Below are 25,828 nucleotides of genomic sequence, written 5' to 3' on the forward strand. Positions count from 1 at the left end.
TGTCCCTTGAAATCTTCCTTTCGTTTGGAACAGTGCCAAATATATTATGCACTGTGCTGTCTTTTCATCTATTTCTGTGGCAACAAATGTTTGTGACGCACTCATGGCGTATGGTATTAATGAGCAAACGTAGCAGCTGTCCTCAGTTGTCTGCTTACCAATGCGAGTCATGTGTTGGTACCATATGTTGTTTGAGACGTGTGCTGAATCTTGTATATAATTATCAATACCTTTATTGTCTGAGTATGTGCTGCGTTTAACTCTATTTTGCTTGGGTGCAATGTTACTACTATCACCTGACGTAACACCTGTTGCAGCAGGGGGCGGGGGTGTATTAGGTTTGGGTGCAGCAATAAAATTAATAGCATAGCTGTACTGCCATACAGAGGCAGCCAAGAACCCGGTGATCATCAAAATCCCTATTATTTTTATTACATATGCTAATCTCACCGGCATTTTGCTCTTACCTTGCTGCAGTCCTGGCAGCGTATTCTTGCGACGTTAAAGTTGCCCGCCTAAAAATTCTCAAAATGCTTGTTATTAAATGTTAGTTGTTGGTTTCCTTTAAGCTCTCCCTATCAAATAGTCATTCAGTGCCCAGGCGAAGAGCTGTTCCCACGCTACTCTAAGTGATCTATCTCTTAGGACCGGCAAGTATGGGCGGAGGTGGGGCATTGAATATTCTATGGCCAAGAGGAATGCTGTGTAGTAGACACGTACCCTTCTCTTTTTTAGGTACGTTGGCCGTTTTATTTCGTATACAAATTGGTGTGACAATTCTTCTGGGTAGTTATCGTCTGGGAGTACCATCTACGCCTGGGCAGTGAACTTGTTTGTTAGCTATTTTCTTAACAATACAATAATACGCAGTTCCTGTATGTGCGAGAGAAGAGAAAAAGAGAACATTCACGTGTTTACATGTGTACTTGTGCAGGCAATGTCCTTCAGTTCAGTTATTACTATATTTGGGGGTCAATGGGCAGGGGGGACTGGGCTCAGTTGGCGGTAGTATTTTTACTCCTTGAGCGTGTGACCATGGGGTGGGCAGTATGGGGATCACCCCTTTCTTGGTCAGTTATTGTCTCCGGGGAAGCTGGGTAGTGACACGGTATGGGAACAATTGGGTCGTTGTCTGTGGTAGAACTTCCTTCCGCTGTTGAGGATGTTGTTGCTGTTCTTCCAATGGACCTGTCGTTGGCGCTGGGGCGGGTCTGCAGTTTGTAAATCTTTACATCATGTAGGTGGTTCCAGGCACGCTTGTCCTTTAGCTTTACTGCTCTTGTTGATACGTCCTCTACCAGATGGGGGCCAGTAAATCTTTTATCGTTCCATTTCCTGTTGAAATTGCGAAGTAGCACGTGGTCACCTTTAGCAAGTTTGCACAAGTTCTCCTTTTCCAATTCTGTATTGGCGCCTTCTTGTTGATTGCTGGTAGACCCGCCCCGTGTGCGCTCGAGCTGTTGAGACACAAACACAACACTAGTAATCAAAGAAGACACATATTGGTACATTTCATCACCTAACACACTCGCTGTGCTTTCGTGATCAGTGAATGCCCTTGACGTTGGCGTTAGGGGAAGGCGCATTTGACGTCCAGTAACCACCTCGTGAGGGGTGAGGTGGTGGTCGGACCCTGGCCTATTCCTCAATTCAAATAGGGCTAATGGAAGGCAATACAACCAGCTTTTCTTTGTTGTTTGTTGTATTTTTGCAATTGCCTCCTTTAATAGGCCATTCAGGCGTTCACATACACCGTTAGCCTGTGGGTGGTATGCACATGCGAATTTGTGTTTTATGCTCAGCAAGGATGTGATATGCTGGAACATTTCGTTTGCGAAATGCGGGCCGTTGTCTGACCTTAACACCTCGCACACTCCCCACCTGGGGAATACCTCCCTTACTAGAAATTTGGCTGCTCTAAATGCATCTGGGTGTGAACAGGGCCCTGCTTCAATCCACCTAGAAAATGGGCATACTACTACAATCATATACCTATTACCTTGACATATGTTGATCATATCAACATAGTCAATGTGAAGATGCCGAAAAGGTCCCTCTGGCCGGGGTATAGTACCTCTTATCACTTTTAGGGTATGACAGGCCGTAAACTGTTGACATGTGAGACAATTGCTGATAAAATTTTACACATGAGAATTTAACTCGGGGCAGAACCAATCTTCTCTAATTCGTGCTGCAATTACTTCCTTGCCTGTATGGGCTGGGTGATGTAATTGGCTCAGGGCGGTGTTCAAAAGTGCCAATGGTATTACAACTTTTCCAGTGCCACCCTGGCGCCATAGTGCGTCGGTTGGTGACATTGTACATCCTCTTTTTACCCATATTTTTCGGCCATTGGTGCAGCCGCTTGTAGCTCCATAATCTGCGTGGCTGGGAGATGGGTGTACCCCTCTCTTATCAACATCTCCCTAGCCATTCCCCTCCCTCTCCCTCTCTGTGATTCTGGGGGGTTCCATATCTCACCAAAGTACGCAGCATATTTCGCATGTGCGTCCGCTGCTGCATTCCCTTTTGAGACGTGGTCTTCACCATTGGTGTGTGCGGTGCATTTTACTAGGGCTAATTCTTGGGGGTCATTTATTACTTCAATTAGTTCAGCCAATAAGAGGGCATGTTGCACTGGAGTGCCATCAGCTCTCCTAAACCCTCTTCTTCTCCATTTTGATAGTCCTGAGTGGACAGTGGATGTAACATATGCACTGTCAGAGTATATGGTTACTCGTTTGTCAAAACTTTCCTTTAATGCCAATATTAGTGCAACCAGTTCCGCGGCTTGAGCGGAGTAATGCTGTGGTAATTGTACACATTTCATAGCCACACACACCGGCGCCTCCATCATTTTACCACTGCTGCCCCAGTCCTCCGTATCCCATCTCCTTGATCAATAGTTGATGACCCATCAATAAACAAAATCTCACCTCCCTCTAGTGCGTTTTCTTCAACTTTCCTAGTACATGAGTACATTTCAGTTGTTTGGGTGCAGTCATGGGCATAATCTCCCTCCTCAATTACTTCTGCTAGGAACCTTGCAGGGTTAACCGTGCTACATCTAACAATTGCTAATTCAGCTCTAGACAAAATGATCTCATAACCTGATGCCCTCTGCGTGGTTAGGGTGGACTTAGGTCTATTCAATATTGCAAATAGTGCATGTTCCACAAACAGTGTAGTTGGACACCCCATGGTTATTGCTGATGCTTTTTCCACTGCAAAAGCAGCTGCAGCGAGACCTTGTTCGCAAGGGAAGTGACCTAACATCACAGGGTCTAAGTGACCACTGTAAAATGCTACTGGTTTATAGCCCATGCTCATTTTTTGGGCCAATACTGCTTTCATCACTGCCGAGTCGCAATGTGAAAATATAAAAAATCGTCGCTCATAGTCTGCGGATGCCAGTACTGGAGCAGTTGATATCGCGTCTGTCAATTCATCAAAGGCCTCCCTCATTTCCATAGTCCACCCCAACTTTTTCTCCCCTTTATTAGCTTCCCTCAAACCCTCAAGCAGGGGTCCTATGTATGAACTGTAATCAAATACCCATGCTCTACAGTAGTTGCACAGCCCCAGGAATTGCTGCAGTTCCCTCACAGTCTGTGGCATTGGAGTGCTTGAAATGGCCTGTGCTCTTTGTGGTGCAATCTTTCTTCCATGTTGGGATATCAGTTGGCCAATGTAAAGTACCTGTTCCTGACAGTATTGTATCTTTTCCATGTCTACCTTGTACCCTTTTTCAGCCAATATTGTCAACATCTTTAAGGAGTCCTCTCTGAATTTACTTTCGTTTGTACTGCAAATTATTATGTCATCCACATACTGTAACACTGTGCTTTCCACTTCAACGTTACCCAAATCCATCTGTATTACTCTATTGAAAATTGAGGGTGATTCGCAATACCCCTGTGGCAATCTGGTATGTTTCCACTTTGTATTTCGGTAAGTGAAGCTTGTCAAATCTTGTGAGTCTGGGTGTAATGGTATTGAGAAAAAAGCATTTTTAAGGCCGATCACTGTAAATCGCGATGCTTCCGCTGGAATGCCACACAATATTGTGGCCGGGTTTGCTGTTACTGGATATTCTGCTTCTACTATGTTGTTCAAGGGCCTGAGGTCCTGTATGAAGCGCCAAGACCCCCCTTTAGCCTTGCGCACTGGGTACACAGCCGTGTTACATGGTGATTCTGAGGGGACCAATATGCCATTGTTTATAAGGGCCGTTATGGTTTCATATATGCCCTCATCTGCCTCTTTTGACAGTGGGTACTGTTTCACTCTGGGTAGTATGGCACCTTTTTTCAATTTTATCCTTACTCCCCCTATGCTTTTTATGCATCCCACATCATAAGGGCTAATAGTCCACAATGATTTGGGCACCTTTGACATATCCTCCTTAAAGAAGGGGACTGGGGTGCATGCGGGTGCCTCAAGTGCCATCGCAATTTTCTGTGCTACCTGTTTGTGAGCCACTCTTAACCATATTTCTACACTCATCATGAACACCATTTCACCTTCCTCCTTTTCTTCTGAGAACAGCTCCTCATCTGACACCTGGGTCAGCCTACATCCTTCTGCTAGTGCTATCACTGCCCTCCATGCTCTCCCTTCTTTATCTTGGGCGTGCACAGCAATATAATCAGCTGTTGCAATAATGCTCTCAATGTCCATTACAACCACCTTTCCTTCTGGTTCATTAACAGGTGTTTCTGGTCGGAACAGATAGGCTGCTGGCCTCCTCCATATTTTCCCTTCTATCCCTGGCATCCATGCAAATGCCATGTCTGTTCCATACTGGAATAGCTCGCCATCTACTGGCTCCGCCCTAATCGCTGTCTGTCCACAGTATGCTTGCATAATCTGTCGTGCTGCGAGCATGTTAATCCCTGGAGTAGAGCAAATTATGCCGTCCTCTGTAAAGGAGATCGTCATATTCAACCTGTTCATTATGTCCCTCCCCAGTATATTTACTGGTGAGGCACTATAATACAAAAGTGGAACTGACAGATCATAATCTCCAATAGATAAGGGAACGTTATCAGTAAAGGGAACCAACCCTTTAGCCCCAGAGAATCCTTGGGTGTTCATGGCTTCGCCTGACATCTTAAATTTACCTTCCCTTATGCAAGACCGGGTTGCCCCGGTGTCGACAAGGAATGATAATTTTTTGTCACCTATCGTTACCTCTATGCGTGGCTCCTCCGCACTATTAGGTGTTACTGACAGGATGGGACACACCAAGGCCGTCTGTGGGCTGTCCTATTGAGGGTACAATGATTGGCCATTCCCTGTGTAAGGGTTGTGTCCCAAGACCGTCACCCTACCCAATTGTGTTTGTTGCGTTTGGGGTTGTTGTGATATCGCTACTTGTTGTTGTGGCAGTGAATATGTTTGTGGCTGTTGTGTTATTTGTTGTTGTGGTTCACTTCCTTGTTGCAACGTCTGCTGTTGTTGTATACCCTGCTGTTCTTGTGAGGTCCTATGTTGTACCTGTTCATTCCATGCTGGTGTTCCTGGCCTGACCCTACACGTGCGTGACATGTGTCCTAATAATCCACAACTCCAACACACGGGTGGTTCCCTGCTCTGCCATGGGAAGCTCCCTGTGTTGTCCTGGTACACTGGTTGCCCTGTGGGGTAGGAATTTCTAAGTCCTCCCACCTGCTGTTGGGTGTTATATCCGTATCCTCTCCCTCTCATAAATCCTCCTCTCCCCCTGTTATAATTATAATACCCAGCTCCTTGCATTGGGTACCCTCCTCCCATGTTTGGTGCGTGTAATTGCAGTGGCGGCACTTGTTGTGTTACAGTCTGTGAAGGTGCTATTTGAGCGGGATCTTGTGCAGCCACTACTTGTGTGGGGCTTTGGGCCATTGGTGTGGGCGTAGTTATTAGTGCCCCTTCCATTGTGTATTTAGTAAGTTTTTTCTGCACTAATTTAGCCTCTTCTGTTTTCCTGTCCTCTTCCTTTTGTTTCATTTTTCCTTGCCATGTCCTGCAGTGGTGTACTATGGTCAGTTGTATTTCTGGCCATGGTTTTGCTAAATTCCCACTACTTTCTTTAGTTGTTTATGAACTCCTTCTGGGAGCCCTTGTACCAGTATATGATAAAATATTGCTGGTGTTTTATCCCATTGTTCTCTAGTTTCCATTCGCCACTTCTCTTGGATATCCTGGATATAATCAACAGGATCCTCATTCTCACGCATCTTACGGGAGGTAATTGCTCCTATGTCTGATGTGTCTGGGTACTGTACTCTTAATGCCTGCCATAGTGCATGTCTGCAGTTCGCAAATGGTGCCCCATCATGCGATGTGTTTGTTATTGTTACCCCATGGAATACCGCTCTCTTCCAAATGTCATCCGCTCTATCCCCTAATATTGATATTAACAGGCCCTTTACATCTCCTACTGCTAGTTTCTGTCCTGCGGTGTGTTTTTCCATTTCATATATCCACTTACCCGCACCTCCACTTAGTGATGGAAGCCTACATTTTATATTTTCTTTATCCGTATGCTTCCAAGGGACATACTGTGGTCTAACCCCTCCTCTCTCCAACAGTGGCATTAAGTTGTGTCTTGTGTCACCCTTTACGTTCCATAATATCGAGTCCTCACACCCCTCCTCTACTTCCGTTTCTTTTACCTCTTCAATTTCGTCCTTATTACCCCTGCCCTTAACTCCTTCTTCTCCATCCTTTCCCCTCCTTTCGTTATTTCCTGTATTTAATGTGGGCATGTTTATTAGTCTGTCCTGCCTGCGACTAGGGAGGTCTCTAAGCCGACATGCATAGGGTGTCAGTTCGTCCATGAAGGGCGCGAGCTGTATTCTGCGCAGCGAGCGTGAGGTGGTTGAGCATGTAGGGCGCGATTGGGGAGGGCGTGATGGGGATGGGGGTGGTGGGGTTTCATGGGTTTGTCTTTCCACTAGTCCTTGCTCTTCCTCCTCGCTTCTCTCCATCTCCCCCTTTCTCCTACTGATCCATGGTGAGTCTATGTTGGTTCGAGTGAGGTATAGCTTATCTAAGCTTTCCCTTTCACTTTTTCTTCCTTCCCTCTCAACTCCTTCTTCCTCATCACTACAAAAATCATTCATAAATGGCATCCCCCACTCTGTCTTTTTCCCTTTTATTGTTACTGTTTGTAAGTCTATTAGGTCTATTTCACCTTTTTCTCCGTTACCAACTTCTCCCCCTAGTGCTGATGTTGTCGCTACTTCTCTGCTTCTGTATACATCCCCCCATCTTTCACTCTCCCTACTCCTCTCTTCCCTTCCTCCTTCACTTCTCTCCTCCATCTCCCTACTATTTTCCTCCCTTTTCCTTTTCAATTCCTCCATCACTTCATTGCTCATCTGTTCCAATATCCTTTCATCCTCTTTCTTCCTTTCCCATTTCACCCTTTCTCTTTCTACTATACTCTCTATTACCTTCCCCTCTTCATATTTCTTAGCTGTCTCTGATAGTAACCTCCTCTTCCATATTGCCATTTCCTTTTCTTTTTCTTCTTCTTCCCTCTTCTTCTCTCTCAGCACTACTCTTGATACCCTGTCGTCTGCTGCTGCTTTTACCCTTTCGGCTTCTCTCCTTTGCTCCTCATTTCGTTCCCTTAATTTTTCCAATTCGTTCTTGCCTTCTTTTCTTTTCCTCGCCCTCTCTCTTTCCTCCCTCTCGAGCTGGTTGATCAATTCATTCTGCTCATCCCTTAGCTTTGCTAATCTTTCCTCCAAAATCTCTTCCTTTTGCCGTAAAAGCTCCTCCCCCCTCATTTCACTCTCTCTGGCATTATCCTCGTCTGTTCTCTTTACTACCTCCCTCTCTTCCCCAGTTAGTGAACCTCGTAATTTTAATAATATCTGTGCAGCTACCCACTCATCATTTCCTATCTCTACAGTCTGCTCTTCTCCAATCCTCCCCTCCCCCACTGGCATCTTCCTATGAGCCACATATGGTGGAGGGCTGTATGCCGGGTTCGAGTATCCTTCAGCCGCCCTTAGCTGTCCTTCAATTTCTCCTAATTCTCTCAAAGGGTACAACCCCCCTCCCTCTGTTTTCACTCCCGGTGTTATGGGTATCTCGTTGCCTGGTTCTTTTTTTATGTCATCTGATTTATCAATCTTTTCTCCTCCCTCTCCTCCGTTCCCCGTGTTCTTTGTGCTTTCACTCCCCTTTTTCCCATCCTCTCCTTCCTTCTTAATCTCCTTTTCTTCCGGTGTTTCCCCCATAGTGAACATTCCATTTGGTCCTGGTCGTGACCCCTGGAACATCCTCCATAAGTTAAACACCTCCACATGGCTTGCCAACTTCTTCCCCTTGTATGTATTGTGCAGATGGTTTAGCAGTGAGTGTTGGGCATATGGATCGAAGCTACCATTAGGCGGCCATGGTGTTAACATTTTGTTATCCGTCCCCTGGTTCCATTCTATGCTGTACTTAATTAGTTTCTCCCTATGGGGTGGCAGTGTGGTGCATATGTGTTGTAGTGGGGTAGTGAGGGTGTTCCCCCACCCTCCCGACCCTGTCCCGTATGACATAGCAGCGCTCCACTTGTTACCCTTCCCCTATCTGGTAGCAGTTTATCTCACTAGCAGTTTACAATATACAACCTTGTATTGTTTTACCTGGCCCCGTAAGTTTGGGGACTTACGACAATCCTTTAATAAAATTACACAAAAACAATATATATGGGGTTTTACATTTGTATATTCCCTTCTGTCTTCCTTTCTTTATACAACACCCTTACGGCCCCCTGCGGCCGAAGCGCACGCAGCCCCCTGCGGCTGCGTACCCCTTATGACGCTCTTATACAGTCGTCCTGTTTCCACGTTCTCCTCCCCCTTTTACACTTGCTGTGGCCGGCGTTCTCTGTGGGCAGCCACGCCCCTCTCCTCTTCTCCTTTCCCCGATCAACTCGCTTACCGTTTATCTCCGTGTCCACTCCCTTACTATATTTCTCTTCCCCACCACTCTCAATATCCTATTAATGCCCTACTGGTGACGTCACCGATCTCTTCGAGCTACTGGTAAGTTCTTCATATGTTCTTTAAGTTCAAAATACACTTGCAATCTACCCCCGTTAACCCTACAGCTGTCTTCCTGTCACTCCCGGAACAAGGTAATCAAATCAATAATATAATCGGACTGCACACGCAGCGTCGCCTCGCGTGTGATACGCCCCTCGACAGGAGGGCTTAACCAGCCAATTATCTTCCGTATTGGGCAACTAGCTCGCTACCGCCTACAGGGAAACGTCATCTACCTATCGAGTTTCTTGCTCGAACAATAGGGATCCTCATCTACTCATTGATCAATAAATGCCAAATCGTAGGAAACCACACACACCCACCCTTACACGTAGTCGCAACCTAGGCCAATCAGTGTCTACGAGCGGCCGCACGTGATCTTTTCGTGCTCCGCCCCCCTCTTTCGCGTGACGTAGCCGACTGCTCTCGCACTCGTTTCGCTACCGTTCATTCCATTGCCAACACTAAGTTGTTAAACCTTCGCGCACCTGTGCAACACCTCCCTCCTCCCTTATTTACTTCCTCCCCCCTCCCTCACAATTTGGCATTGCTTGTTGTGCGTGTCATGCTCACCAAGTTCTCTCGATGCAGGGCCGCTCGACTGCGTGCACCCCTCCAAGCGGCTCGCCACCTCCCCTCGTCTGGACCACGTCTGGACACTCGCCGACCGCGGGCGGGATACTTCTCAATCGGCTCCCGAGGGCCAATATCCGGATTGCGCTGTCCGGTCTTCTCGCAGCTCTGTGATGGTCCTGTAGTCCTCAGAAGGGGGCAACGGCAGAGGGGGCCGCGCCTCCGGGCCTCCTCGCAGCGGCAGTGCCTGGAAAAAGTAAAAAATAAAAAGGTGGATCTTAAACAGATCTCAGCAGTGCCTCCAACTTGTCGGGGGGAAATTCTGCCGGGGTCGGCCGGGCCGTCCGCAGACCTCCGGGCAGGGAGGCCCCAACTCCTCCCGTATATCCCAGATGAGATAGAGTATGAGACACACGCAAGAAGCAAGGTGACTCTGCTGTTTATTAGACAAAAACGGCAGGGATGGGTCAAGGAGCGTACGCGTCCGTCCTGACACACACACAATCGTGGGGCTCGCAGGCCATTTTTACTGTATTATGACGCGTTACTTGCGTCACTTTAGAAAGTTAACAAAAAAAACCTATCGCCACTCTTAATTGGTTGCTCGAGTGGTAGGGTTAGTATAGCACACGTATAGAGAACAATGTTAGTGGTCGAGGGTTAGTCAGGTGATATATCTGGGTTGTCCCTACAATTAGATACATGAGAATTGTTACATGAAGACTCCTAAGTATTGGTTAATATTACTGGCGTCAGTGATAAGAGCCCCATGTTCTGATTGGTGCGCCCGTGAGCTTCCCAGCCTGGGACCACCGCTGTTCCCAGCTCTCGGTGTACCTGCAATTTGCAACAATGTTTCACTAAGGGTACGTGCAGACAATGTGAGGATTTATTCATAGCTGGAGGCTGACCTCTCCCACTGTCGCAAATGTCCATTGAGCCTTTCAAGTGTATCTGCCTGTGTCTCGTAGCGAGGGATCCAGACCCCTCTTTTCTCCTGGGCTTGGCATCTCGTCAGGTTCGGCTTGGTCACGTGAGGTGGGACTGTGTTTGAGGCAGAATTCTGCACAATTAATATTGTTTTTCCACTGTGTGTCTGGTTTAATTTGCAGGTGTGACTTTAACGTTGGTGCGCGGAGTGCGAGGTTGCAACATCGTGCCCTTGATGATTTGTTCTTGGAATGTGGGTTTGCAACATTGCGACCTTGGCTGGTTGCTTCGCCGGGCTCATTCTGCAGGATCAGCAACCTGACTCTTGTTTTGTTAATGTCCACGGGAGCTCTTGCTTGAGGCCTACTTAGGCCTGGTGTATAAGTGGGTCCGTCTGGTGCACAGGTGCTTTAGGTTACAGTACCATATAGTTCCATGACCAGTATCGTGTCTTCATTATATTTCTCATGGTGGTAACTGGTTTTAAGAGAAGCGTGAGCAAGCTTTGTAGATAAGTTCATGACGCGTCTTGCGTTTCTGCATTCTGAAAGCCTATGTAACAAATAATAAAGATGCACGTCCGTGAGTATGCCTGTCGCCTATGTCATAGCACTGAGTATATTCTTCGTGTAGATTGGTGCGGGAATGTCCAGTGTGTATATTTGCACAGATGTGCTTACCGTTGTCTAGGTCGTCATGGCATCTCTAACGACGTGTAGATTTTAGTCTAGTTGGTCCGTGCCGCAGGTGTCGGCATGGCCAGTGCGGGCTGCTGGGCAGGCAGATGGACACATCCGTATGTTCTTGTACCAGGGTATCTGGTCGTCTGGTAAATGGACAAACTCTTCTCGTGGTGGGTGTCTGGGTCGTGACCCTTTAGGCCAAGCGCGAGAGGTGAAGGACGGGAGCCTGGTCTTCCATTCTCCCACTTCAATATGTTGCTTACCTGAAGTCCCAGCAAGTTTTTCTTCGCTTAGTTGTTACCGCGCTCGTCTCTGAAGGCTGCAATTATTCAGTTAAGATGAACTCAGGTTTATTAAACGTTTCCTCAAAAGTATAGTCGCAGCCATACCGCAGCATCTAACCTTTTCCGAGAACCATGAACCTGCAAAATAAAAGGGAACATTTTAGAAAGACAGATCTCTCCAACGTAGGGACTGCCCAGAATTTGATGAACTATATATGTTTCACCAAAAACTCACCCAAGAAATGCTAAAAAAAGGCAAGGACATTATTCTGACAAGAATCTTTTGAACACTGCAGCCTCTCGAGTTAAAGGTTTTCAAACCAATCCGCTCCTGTAGAATACAGGATGGAGAGCTCCACAAAACATAAGCACAGGTGAGAAGGGATGGATTTATCACAGGCACACTGCAATACAGTTTTTTTCCCCAGCAAATAGAAATTACAGTAGTTCTTTTGTTATTATAGTTTTTTCACAGAATAAGAACCCAGATAACAGATCCTCTAGCTGAGAAGGCATTACGCTCCCGCGGAGTCCCAGGTAAGCGTGACAATACCCTATTCAGGCACACACTCTTTCATTCACATGCATTCATACAACATACACTCCCTCACTCATTCCGCTTTCAGATAACTCCTTGCATGTACATATGCATAAAAACAAAAATAAAAAACACACGCTCACAAAAAAATTCATAAACATAAATCATACTATACTTACCTGCACACGCCCTCAGCACACTGCTGCCTTCACAATGGATGGCTCAACGTCCCTTCTCCATAGCCTGAACATTTTGACTGACAGAAGAGGTTTCCTTTTCTGCCAGTCAGCATATATATGCTGTTAGTACAATAATGGGAGAAGGCAAGGTGAGAATTCTTATACCCCATGGGCCTCTAATTACTGCAGGCTACTTTTTTTGCCAAAACGCTGCAGCTCTGGTGAGTGCTCTATTCTTGGTAGCGTGACTTGAAGTTTTTGTAGCTGGGCTATTGGGGCTTTACACTTGATTAGCTATCCCGCTCTATTCGGCATATAAGTGAAGTGTGTCACGGCACTGTAGTTACCTACTTCTCCAAGTGAGGAGAAGGGTACAAACAGTTTTTTTGGTCTGTGGTTTGACCCCTCGGCAAGTAGGATTTAATGCTGTGTAAACTCGGCAAAAACCATTACAATTTACGGGAAAACAAGGGGGTCCTGCCTCCTGACAGTGCACAACCACTGGCCCATCAGATGTCCTTCACCACGCAGGAATGGGAAGTGGGCCATGGGCAAGGATAAAGCACCACTCAGCCTAATAAAAGTAAAATCATGTCATATTCATGTCATATTTCAAGGGCACAGTGGAAGACACGTTTGCTGCTTGAACGGACAATATTGTTTTGGGTGATAACTCTGACATCTTTGCTGGCTTGTATAATTTTTTTTGTTTTTTATTTGAATTTATTTCAGTGCACAAATCCCGGAGGCATATAGGCGCTAGTTGCAGTAAGTGATTGCTACAATTCTTAGGTGCAATAACACGAAATAGGATTACAGCGTAAGGGTGGTAGGTGAACGCCAACACTGACATGCCCCACCTCATGTTAAGGGGGGCTACATCAGTCATGCAGACATCATAGGACAACATTGGTGCAAGTATACAGACTGACAGAGCCACACCTCATTTTGTGGGGGGGCTGCACCAGTCATGCAGACATCAGAGGACAGAAATAGAGCATTGCAGAGATGCTTGATGAGTTGGTTTAAAGTCACGTCTAAATTCTACATTTTAGTGCACAGTACACTTGAGGACGGCCAGTGCACAGATTTAAGACAACACCTGGAATTGAAATCTCAATAGAGCACTAAAATTCAGCACAAATCGGGAATGCACAGGTTAAAAAGCAATTTTGGGGCAGTGGGAAGAATACGTGGTCGTGACAGTTAAGGTCATATAAGGTGCTATCAGCATGAGTACAACGAGATATTACGCTAAATCTGATACCATTACGAGGTGAAACACTGTTGGCGAGAGAGGCCGAAATAGGTAGCTGTTAGGGAGAATTCTCCTTCTAGGGCTAATTTCCCTCACCTAGTGAGTCCCCCAGCAGCTTTGCTGGATTTCTGGAGTTTATTTTTTCAACCTGGTAAGAGTGTACATGCTTTTTCCACTCTTACATGTGTTTTGGCCTATGTGTTTTTACTCATTGTGTGATCTTGGGCACTGGAGCGCACCACTTCAGGTGCCCCTGTTCTTGTACGGGTTACAAAGCAGCTTTAGTGTAGTAACCCACGGTTGTCTTTAAGACTTCCCTCTGACTCCATTTCGCTGGGGCTGACTACGGTCCCCCAGAGAAAGGTAAAGTTGCCAGTTACTTTACATAGTCATTTTTACCACAGACCCAGTACACCCCATCTTACATGGAGTACTGGAAAGGGCGAATCTGTACCCCTTTTCTGTCTTTACCTCCCTGAGCATTGTTGCGCTCTTTTAACATTTAGACTTGGCTGGTTGCAGTGGTATCTACCCTAACTTTTCTACCGCAATTATATTAGATAAACGTGGTACTGTTCTTGGCTATTATATTAGCCTTGAATATAAACCCGCTTGACCAAATCATCTTTCTTTTGGCTCTGGTTGGGTTTATTCACCATTTCTTTTTATTAAAGTCCTTCTTGTGTTTTACTTTGCGTGGCAAACTTGGTTCGCCTTCTTTGTTCAGCATCTTTTGGCGGGCTTCTGAAGCCCTCCTCTTGGCGCCTCAGTGTCTAGGTAGACTGAATGTGAGGAAGGGGTGTAGTCACCCCCTGCACAGGGTATCCTAGGAAACCCAAGTCGCACTTTGCCATGATTGGCTGAGGTGGTTGTCCCGGCTGGACAACCCCCCTGCTCTGTGATTGACAGCCAGGATGTGTGAATGGGGGCAGGTCTCTAGGGCTAGAAGTCAGAGTCGCCTCTGGAACTACAAGGAACCGAAGAGAAGCGGAGAGAACAACAGCTGCTGCAACTACCCTGTCCCGGTGAAGCCCTGCTGCAGTCCTGAGCTATCTACCCTTTGACGACCAAGAGGAGATCCAGTCCGGAGCCTTCTTCCCTGGAGCCTGGTGGGGATAACTAGCTCATCTTCTTCAGCCAGAGATCTCTGCCATGGTCGAAATCGCTGCACACTGATGTAGTGGTCTGGATAGCCACCTGCTGAGCCTCTCCTGTTTTTAAGGAGCACACCTTTTTCGTTGTCGCTACTGCCGGCTTCATCCCAGTGTGGTGCAGACCCCCTTCAGACGTCCTCGTTCAAAACAAAGCTCCAGGAATCGTGGGTCTGCGGGAAACCAACAGGAACAACTGCCAGGGCACCAGCTGCTTTGCTGTAAGTCTAATGCCGCGGACACAGATTGTACCTTAAGACTCCAGGTTTCTTTGTAAAAACGTAACTCTGACATCCATTAATCTTGGAGAACAATGCCGCCAAATCAAAATTCTTAATAGAGTGTTTTGGACTCCCCAGAGACTTTATGCGAGAGGGATGATTGACTCAGAGTCCTGTTGGAGGTGTAAGCATGATGTCGGCTCCTTTGAACACTTGATCTGGGACTGTTATGAACTGAGGACATTTTGGAGGAGTGTCACTGAAAAGATTAATGAGGTTCTATTACTGCAAGAGGATTTTGATTATAACACTATCATCTTGGGTGAGGATGATAAAGTGGAAGATCTCACTTATCCACAGAAATGCTGGTTTTTTAGGGCTACAAATTCTGTGAAAAAAATTGTTTTGAGAAAATGGAAATGTGATGAGAGACCGACCTGTTCAGAATGGGTGGAGGACTTGAGGCAAGTGGCCAGAATTGAGAAGGTTATCCTTCGCAGGAACAAAAAGTTGAAATTGTTTGATGATATGTGGGGTGGGTTTTTGGATGACATGTGATAATAAGTTGGCCTGTTTTGCTTTTTAGATTCTGTGAAGGTTGGGGATGGATATGGGGTGTGGATTCTATGCAATGAGTTCTACGATTACAATGCTGATAAGTTTGTTGCTTGTATGTTTTCTATAAAATTCAATAAACTTAATAATAATGGAAATAAGGTACTGTGTTCTACTTGAGGAAACTGGGTGAATCCCTTTCCTTCATCCTCAAGGCTCGTCCTTGTCTTCCCTCCTTTTTATAACTTTTGCTTCCGAACATTGACAATATCCAAGTACTTTTGGGCTATGCTGAATCGTGAACTGTATAACGGTGTGATCTTCGGCACAGGTCTCCGGTGTCACTTAAACCTGGCTCCGACCCTTTGACTTTTGAACTCCTGTTTCTGAGTGTTTCTAGATACTGTCTGCCTAACCTAAATATTGCCTGTGATTTTTGCCTCCAACTCCCTCTGGGTATCTCAGGTGCTAAGTGTGCTTTTGCCCCGGTAGCATTTCATGTCACGGATACGCGTTTATTGAGTAGACCGAACTGTCAAAAAGTGATCGCAACCGTATCTGCGGTATCGTGTTTTGTTCATAACACTGGTTCATTCAAACACAGGGTACTTACCTTGAGACATACTGTAGAATGTGAATTGGTTAGTTGTAGTATATTTAACGTGCGGTTTTGTTTATAGTTTAATAGAGGTGTTGTGTTTATAACAGATGGTTTAAAAATAAATGTACTTATATTTTTTACCTGAAAACTTAAGTCAGTGTTTGCTTGAGTCACAGTAATTGTGGTCCCTTTGTGTAATCTCTGCTACTGCTCATATACTCTTGAGATAAGCCTGGCTGCTCTGCTACTGCTACCACTATTACTTAGTAGTACAGGCTTGTACAAAAGGTAAACTTGTATTGCCACCTGTAGTCTTAATTGTTTGTAGTGGTCCCTAAGGGCACTGCGCAGGATTCTGCCTAACAGTAGCTTTCTCTCAGACAAAATAAAGATAACAAATGCCAGCCAATAATTAGCATTGCAAGGCATGACATCTGCAGCTTGTGAGACCACGATGTGCAGAGCAGGTGAGATGGGAGCAGCAGCATTACAATAATCCTTGTTTAATCACAGTTCCCTGCTCATTCTTTGCTATACCTTGAAGACAGAGGCTCATCAGTTTGCCACCCAGAGTAATGCGGTATGTGCGTCAGTACAGTACAAGTTCTCTCTGACTCTCGAGTTAGCGGTTCACAAGCTGTTCGGCTATCTGTATCGTCAAAATTAGTGGGACTTACTCAGGATGAACATACACCCAAGAATTGTTTGGCACCGGGAGTGCATGAGGAGGGTGAGCTGGTGGCCCACAGAGAGGTGGTGAATTTTGCATTAAAAATCTTGCTTAAATTGCGTCAAAAGGAAAAAGCAGAGAACAAGTAAAGAACATTTTACATTTTCCCCTAAACTGGTACTTGAAGAGTCTCAAGGTTGTGATGTCCAAGTAGGACCCCCCTCGGCCTCATTAAAAGGAAACTGCAGAAAAAAGCTGTCTGCCGGTCGAAGAGGGCTAGAAATAAAGTGGGGAATCTGACTAACTGGGTTCTACAAACCGGGGAGTCATGGAAAAATAAGTAAACTATAAATATTACCAATGCCTCAGAATCTTTAAATTCAGGTGGAGAATTGTCAGGTGATCCAGAGGCTGAAGGCCCTGCCCCCTTGCTCTTTCACAAAAACAATCATTTTTTGCCTTGAACGATATCTCCGTGAATAGAGGGCGGGTTCGCCAACTCTTCGGTAATGTCCCATCCCCTAGGATAATTAGAAGTGCTCACTTTGAATATATGGAGCTGTTGGAGGATCATAGCCCCTCGATGTCGAGGGTGCACTGCTTCTTGTCGGAAGTGGTGTCTTTAGTGAGCTAATGCTGAATCCCTCCTCAAATGGGGCAATGACATTGATCTACCGATAAAGAAGTAATCTAGCCCTAAGGATGACTCTGCTTTAGAAAGCTTTCCCCAAATGCGTGTATCACAGTCACTTGTTCAGAAATCCACAAATGCAGCACCAAATGCCGTGGGTGAGGTCACAATCACCCAATCTCACTGGAATGTCTTACCCCCATCCAAAAATCGACGTGACCTTTCCGGATTAAATCTTGGAACACTGGGGCCCATTCCGATCTGGCTTATGACATAGACCGGCTGCTGCATTGTTCAAGTACTGCTGATATGGTATTTCTGCAAGAAACGTGGGTGGCGGGTCAGGCCTCCTTGGATGGTTATACTTGCTACCAGATGAAAGTTAAAAAAGGGGAAATTAGGCCAACCATCTGGAGGACTACTTACATTATGTGCAAACGATATACATTATATGAACTTGAACATGAGGGTGTGAATGCACATGTACTGGCTGTAGTGTTCTTGGTGGATTTGCACAAGTCTATGCTGGTGATTTGTATTTGCATTTTGTATTTGTATTTGGTTTATTTATGGTCCCCGGGGTGGAGAGTTCACTGATACCTGCCAGCTGTGTTGATATTCTTTCATCCCAGCAGGAAACAGTAAAGGCAGGAAGGATATTGCTGGGGGATGATTTAAATGCGAGATGCACACATTCTGAGATGATGAGCATTGATGTTATGCAGGTATCTAACGGCTGTGGTGTGGGTGAATACAATGTGAAGGCCTCCCATTGGTGGGTGGAGTGACCTTAATTTATTTAGAAAACATTGGTGTGTCGAGAAAATGCCCCAGTGGCACCAACATGGAGATGCAATAAAGCAGTATCAATAATTGATTACTTATTCAGCAATCAGGCTTTAATGAGTATGGGCCTCATTACAACCCTGGCGCTAAGGGATTACCGGTACCGGTAAGGGTACCCGTACCGGTAATCCCTTAGCGCCTGATTACGAGGTCCCTTTGCGGTTTGGAGACTTAAACGCCTGCTTTTTGCAGGCGTTAAAAACCAACTCGCAAAGAGACCTTGGTGCTAAGTACGGTGCCGCAATTTGCGGCACCGTACTTAGCGCCTTCCCCATTCCCATTGAGCACTATGGGGCAAAAATGGGAATGGGGAAGGGCCATGGCGGCATGGGGAATTACCGCCCCGCCAACCTCGGAATGGGGCGGTAATTCCCCATTCCGCCATGGCGGAGTCGGTAAGTTACCGGCATGGACCATGGTGTTATTAGCACCATGGTCCAACGCCAGGGTCGTAATGAAGCCCTATGCACCTGGGTATGAATGTGACATTTTACTCTAATAGTCATCATGCCGTTATGTCTTTGGCAGTTATGATGAATTCCGCCAATATGATGAGTTATGATGACGTTGGCACAGTGGTGATAAACCTGAGCGATATTTCCATGTGACCTGTATACTGAGAGGACTGCTCTATTTTTGACAACATGCATTGCTACATAGCACTGAAGAGGGAACGTGTAGCTGCTTCCTCATCAACTCTTTTCATTGGACTGTATCTTTTGAACATATTTTGTTTCCACCTATCCAGGGATGGGGTGAGAGTGGAGATGCTATGATGGAAGACATTGAATACATTTGGTTGAAAGATATGAGTAGGTGGCCACTTGCTCTTTGTGTGGACACATATCCTTCACTGTCTGTAGACCTTAGTTTCTTATTTTGACAAAAAGAAACTAGGCACATTAAACTGAAGCATCATCAGGTACTGAGAAAATGTGCAAATGGTCATGCAAACTAAATGTACATGCTAAATTAGAAAGTATAATTTGACTCTGTACATTTTAAACACTTTCCCAACTTCTCTTCACTTTTGTTTTAAAGTGTAACGATGGATGGTAGAGGAGAACATTATTTTTTATAAGGTGTCACAAAATCTTTTAATGTTTGAAGACATCTCAATTTATAAACAATGAAAGGTTATTTTGGGAATTTTTAAACATGGGAAAGAGAGAACATTACTGATACCATAGCGTAGGTTTTAGTATTTAGTATTTTAGTTTACTTGAGATGACAGTAAGGATGACTGAACGTTTTTAAGCAATACGGCATTGCTTTCCTCAGTAAGGTGCGGCCTGTACAGAGCTGCCGTAGGAATGTGGATATTTGTGTTGCCTATCCAAGGCATGTTGTGGGAATTTAAGTAAGCAGAGGGCACTTGATTCACATTTATTCTGGATTTCTCAATGTTACAGTTCCATTTGGTGGCAAATTTTAGCTTGTGACTCGGTAACATTGTTGCAAAAAATAAAGCATATGTCTGGGAAAAATTCAACTACTTTGGCATGACCATGTTACATGCAAAGTGAGACAGATGCTCCCCCCATACTTCCCAGATCATCGCCATTTCAATGAATTATAATAATGTCACATTGTTTCCAAATAGACAAATAAGATCATTTGGGTGCAACCTGTTCCAACCTCATGTCACAGTTTCCCAAACATTTCATTTGGAAATTTGGAAGACCTATATTTAGCTTGCTGTAATTCCATTATGTTTTCAATTTTGAATCAAATAAAAAGAATCCATGAATCTCCAGGGGTCCACGCCGATATCTTATAACAATGCCTGTCTTCCATGACCAGGTGATGTGAGGTACATTTCAATTCATTGTGTAAAGATAGTGTTATTAAAGGGAACACAAATGATTGTTATCGCTACTCTGATTGGTGTATTTCTGTGTGAATAATGTGCATGGTCAATTGATAGGTTGTGTTTGAAAAAAAATGTGTTTGGAATCTGTGAATAATTTGGCTGATTTGACCAGAATGTTGGCAGACAGTTTAATGCGTAGAAGTGCATTCTTCTTTCTTTTTCTTTTGTCTGTTCACTGTTGGTGTCCGCCATTCTGTGATCTCCATGGAGTCTCTGAAAATTGGATGAGAGTCACTGAGCTCTGTGTTTGTTAGTGAAGTTGAAGAGGAACTAACTGCCAAAGAAGATTTGTGTTAGGCGGAAACCAGTGCAGTTCCCTCTGGGACCAATGCAAAAGATTTAGGACTACAGGTGTTTGGCAGTAAACCCACTTGGTAGCAGTCTGTAACACACAGATTCACTTGGTAGCTGTGGCTGAGCAGTCAGACTTCCCTCAAGAAGAGTTAGGCAGTATGTGGAGTATACAATATGGGGCAATCTACACAGTAGAACAAGCAAACACGGAACAAGGCTTCGGTGTAAAGATATAAAGGTATTTATTTATAACGACACATCTATAGAAAACACTCTGGCACTAATACGGCAAAAAACTTCAATCACAATACTATACGAAGAAAAAGATCAATCCCCCTAACAATAGTTCAACAAGTCTAGGTTTACCGGTATCACTTATTTGCAGACAGAGGTGTATGCTTTAACCTAGATGGCACTCTAGTATTCGTTAGGTAGGGAGAGAAAAAAATAAGGCAGGTTATGAAGTCAACTCGGTACCAATACTTTACGGACAAATGCAAGGCAAGTAAGGCAGGGTCTACTGCAGATCACAAAGTTCAGAGGCCAGGCCCACTCGGAGAGAGGCAAGGCGATATGTCCAAAAAGTGTCTCAGTGGAAATGCGCTTCGAGTCTTTATCGCAAAGTGTTATGGAAAGTTTGGAACCAGTTCAGAAACACACGTTAAAGAAAGCTTGGAGGCGACCCAATAAAAAGGCGAGGATTAAGACACCTCACTGGATCCGGCAGAAAGGGAAGCCAGGCGGACACGGTACCTTGTTTGTGGAGGGACAGCTCCGGCGGGGGCAGTTGTTCCTGGTGGTGGATGCACGTCGGGTCTTTGCCAAGAGTAGAGATGATCTCGTCGTCGAAGAAAAGTGAAGTCCGGTGCACCACCAGGGAAGAGACCAGCCACGGAGTGCTCCGTCACAAGGTACCACCTTTTGGTCGCGGTACACGGGTAGTGGCTATCCGGTTGCCGAGGTGCTCTGCACGGGCAATTCGACCACTGCTTCCTGGAGCAAAGAAAAAGCAAAGGGGACTGGTTGTTCCCACCAGTCAGGGGAAGAGACTCTCCAGCAGGGAGATCTCCTCTGTCGTCGGGAAGTGGTGAGTCGGTTCCGCTGGGCTCCACCGGAGGTGTCGTCGTTGCAGATCGGATTCTTAGGTCCTGTGGTGACTTCTGAAGATCCAGTCCCAAAAGACCTGCTTTTATGCAGAAAACCCCCATTCATTCAGCCTAGCTGTCAATCAACTCACGCTAAGTGGTGAGCGGGGAGGCTCACCACTTTGGCCAATCACACCAGAGTACGACCGGAGTTGGCAAGGCAACTCGGTCCAGAGTACCTAAACCCCCTACCACACCCCTGTGGTAACCCAGACAGAATGGCAGCACTTTGGAGGGTCTCTGTACAGAAGCCTGCCAAAAGTGGAAAAAAGGGCTCAATCTTTGGTTTAGGAGTCACAGAGACGAACACAGACGCCATTTTAAAAACCCAGTTCTGGCAAAAAATACCATCCGATAAACTTATTTAAGATAAGTAAACCGGTGGTATGTTAGAGATTAACGAGGAAAAGTATCAATCTCCAACAATGGGAAGAATCCCATAGGTTTATGTTCGGGGTCGAACATAACAAGTAGTTTCCACTGCCACCAGCCAAAACTCGACGAGGGGGGACGGGACAGTGCCCCCTCGAGTAACAGACCTAGGAGTAATCGAATTACCCCTACTAGCATGTCCACAATAAGATGGTGTGTACTAGTTCTGTTAGTAAATTTAGGTCTAGTAAAGCCAATGGTGACTTTACATGCCCGGGGAGACAGTAGTCAGTCCCCGGGTATGGAGTCTATGGTGGAGGTCCGCTAGGATGCCCAAGTGTTACAGCACATAGGGTACGGTGTAACACACATAGAATAACATATGAGACCCTATGGAGTAAAAGACCCCATAGCCCATAGAACACATGGACATTTAAAGGAATTACACACATTCATGTCCAAGAGTGGGAGTAAAAGAGTCTCACTCTTGGCAGGATGGAAAAACAAACTCCAGAAATCCAGCAAAGCTGCTGGGGACTCACTAGGTTAGGAAATTCAGCCTACACAGAGAATTCTCCCTAACAATTTGTCAGCAAATATGTATGCTTAATTGAAGATTTGTGGAAATGTTTCGGAATCATTCCTTCTGTTCATCACTTTGTGTTATCCTTTTCACTTTTTTCCCCCTTCTTCTCTAATCACTGTCCAATCTACTTAATTTCTTCATCATGGTGATATTCAAAATCCTAACCATTCAACCCTTGTTGATAGTATTTCTGCACACTTACTGTGTTGATTCTGGATTGAATGGCTTCCACCATGCTCTCTCTACTTCTTTTGACGCTCTATGTCCTTGGTCTAAGTGTAAACCCAAATGAAATCCCCCACGTCTTGACCGTTAAGATTCCCTCAAATTGTTGAGGACTCAGCTTTGCAGGGCTGGATGTAAATGGTTAAAATCTAGCTCCACTGCAAATGATTCATTTTTTTTCTAAATGTTTGCATTCTTTCTCATATCTTATCAAAGAGGTGAAAGCAAGCGTCCCCAAACAGCACGATCCTCCCCGCAATGAGAGACAATGAAGGACTCTCCCAAAATGGGAATAAGGCCAAGACAGAGTGCGGGTGAGCGTAAATGGGAGTTTATCAATCAGAATTGGGCATGCAAAGAACTCTGCAAACTCCGAGAGCGCTCTGTCTGACAATTGCAAAGACAGGCATATATATTTACAAAAAACGTCATCAAAACCTACATACTATAGGGGGCACAAGTTCATTGGGATTGGGTGGCGACGACTAACTATAGGTGCTGCTGCGGCGTGGTTGGTCTTGGCTGGAGGACGTCACTGGTCACCCTCGTGGGTTGGGCTGGGCCTGGCAGGTCGGCTTGAGTTCATCCGGGCGGTGTTGGTGTGCCAAGGCGGCTTGTGGCAGAGACAAATGCCTTTCCTGACTTACTTGCCCTCAGCCATGCACACCGCAGTCATTCACTCATTTACAGTGTTATTCTCTTTAGTAAATCTTCCAATAGTTTATGTTATAGGTTAACGCAACACAGGAGGAATGCACCTTGTGAGGGGTCTGGAGGTAATATATCGAGGCCTGGTTACTCGTGATCTGTTGACCTGGACCATAGGTCGAGGGGCTAAGCTTCGGGGCCTGGGACGGATGGTACAGGTCTTTCTGTCTTGTTAGAAGTTGTTATGGATGTTCCGCTGTGTGTTGTAGACGGTCCGGTGGGCTGTGGGGTTTACGAGGGGGCGCGTGAGTTTAGACAAAGGTTTACTGCTTGTGTTGTAAATAATGCAGGTGGCTAGTCGCGGCCTTGGGTGCTGCAGTGGGGCTACAAATCTTTGAAGCGGCTCCAGTCTGGTCGGGGGAGGTGGGATAGCGCAGAGCGGGCCTCTGTTCTCATGTCTTGGCAGCCTTCGCAGGGTGGGAGGGGGAAATGGCCTTGTACACATTCACAGAGGTATCTCCCTCGTGTGTTGCTGAATGTAGGTAAAGACATCACAAACATTTGAACACTTTCTATAATACTTATTCAGAATCGCTTCAAAACATGCATTTAAACTTTGCTGGATGTTTCTCGATTATATCCAGTCCGCGCACCATATTTGTACATTATATTCTAGCAGCTATAGTATTTTAGTTACATGCATGTACATTTGCAGTGAATGAGGTAGTACTTGGGTCGGTGGAGTACATAGAAAACAACCCGCCACTGTACGTGACGGTGGTGGCACATAAGGGGCTCAGACATACACACATGATAAGTGCATTCTCGCGCATCCTTTGCATGAGCTTATAGTATAATTGCATTCGCTTTCTCGTGTACTCTAGCAGCATTAGCTTAGTTATGACGCAAAACCATGGGAGGTAGGTTGCCCAGTGATACGTGCAACGAACAGGTCCCTTGAGCGTTCCTTTATTATTGGTATCCACCTGTAATGGTGTGCGCTCACCATTGCTTATATCATGGGAGTATGCTCTTTTATTTTAATACATTCTACAGACGTATGTAATATAAGAGGCTCTGTGGAAGAAAGTATACTTTGCAAGTGGTCTTGGCATTACTATATACACATATATTAAGACTGTCGGCCATCAGATGACCATTTCACCGTTCTTCTCATTGTTCAGGCCTGATGGCCGGGTCATGCTGATAGTGATGGTACACTGCGGGAGGTGAACTGTTACAATGTTAGCGTATTGCGCTAGCTCATGTCCGTCTTGTTCGTGGGAACGTGCTCGCAGCGGATCTGCCAGGGTGCTGCGGCAACAGGGATGAAACTCTCCAAGGGTGGGGGCCGCGCTACAGTGCACGGAGCTCACACCATCTTTACCAGACGAAAAATGGTTTCTGGGCCTAGCTAAATTTGTGTTGTAATCAATACATGTGGGCATTCGATACGTGTGGGCAATGTCTCCAGTGGGTGAGCCCTCCACCACCTGGGCCCGGGTGGCATGAGGGAACGCCCAATGGGCCATAGCCCTCACCTGGGGAAGAAACGCAGGCGAGAGGGGTCTCCTGGACCAGTCCTCCCCTACATTTCCCCCCTTTCGTTACTTAAGTAACGAATTCTTTAAATCCTCTATCCTCCTACATTCTGCTTCGTCCATCACCGCCTCATCCCATGCAGGAGTTCCTTTGATAGGCATCCATGCTCTGCACACCCCCCTTAAGCTCTCTCCTCTCCTGGCGTATTCATCTGGAGTACACGTGAGATATATACACCCACCATCTCCCTCCAAATCTACCCAAACTTCCTCGTACCATTCTAGTATGCGGGGCTCTTTGATGGTGGTGTGCCACAGCTTATCTACAATATCCTTGTCGTGATACATGGGCACCAATTGGTACCTAGGTGTGTTATCTATCCCTGTTTGTACTTGTGCTTCTTGCATTGTTTTTATTGTACCGTGTGAGTTGCCCATTGTCACCATCATCATTGCACCATTTGGTACTGCGCTAGCACAGACTCGAAGACCCACCTGGCACAGGCAGAAAATCAAAAGGAGGAACACCTCAGCTGGTATCAAAAATTTCATCGTTGTTCCAAGCCATGAGGGGACCCAGGAGAAGATGTTATCGAACCATGTACTATCTTCTGCTCCGCCTTCCATCTTCATTTTTTCTCCTAGGTTGTGGACTGCTTCGATCACATGGGACAGGGAGCCGTTCTCTGCGTCTTCAGAAGGTACGAAATTGCATGGTCATCAGTCGCAAGGCTCTTAGTTCGACCTTTATTATGTTAAATCCTTCTTCAGTGTCATTTGCCAGCTGAATCAATTCCCAACGGGTTATCTGAAGCCATTTTGCGTTTGCCCTTGCTTGGACACTTGATACGAGTGAGGCAAAAAATGTTTCTGCTGAGCTGAATAATCAATATTTGTCTGGGATCTGAGCCAATAGTTCTGATGATGCCTGTGAGATGTAATTTGATGCTCGTCTGTGACGGGTTAACACCTCTCCCTTGCATCCGGAAGAC

The sequence above is a fragment of the Ambystoma mexicanum genome, chromosome 1q (genome assembly GCF_040938575.1).
Source record: "Ambystoma mexicanum isolate Mex_15411 chromosome 1q, UKY_AmexF1_1, whole genome shotgun sequence".
NCBI lineage: Eukaryota > Metazoa > Chordata > Amphibia > Caudata > Ambystomatidae > Ambystoma > Ambystoma mexicanum.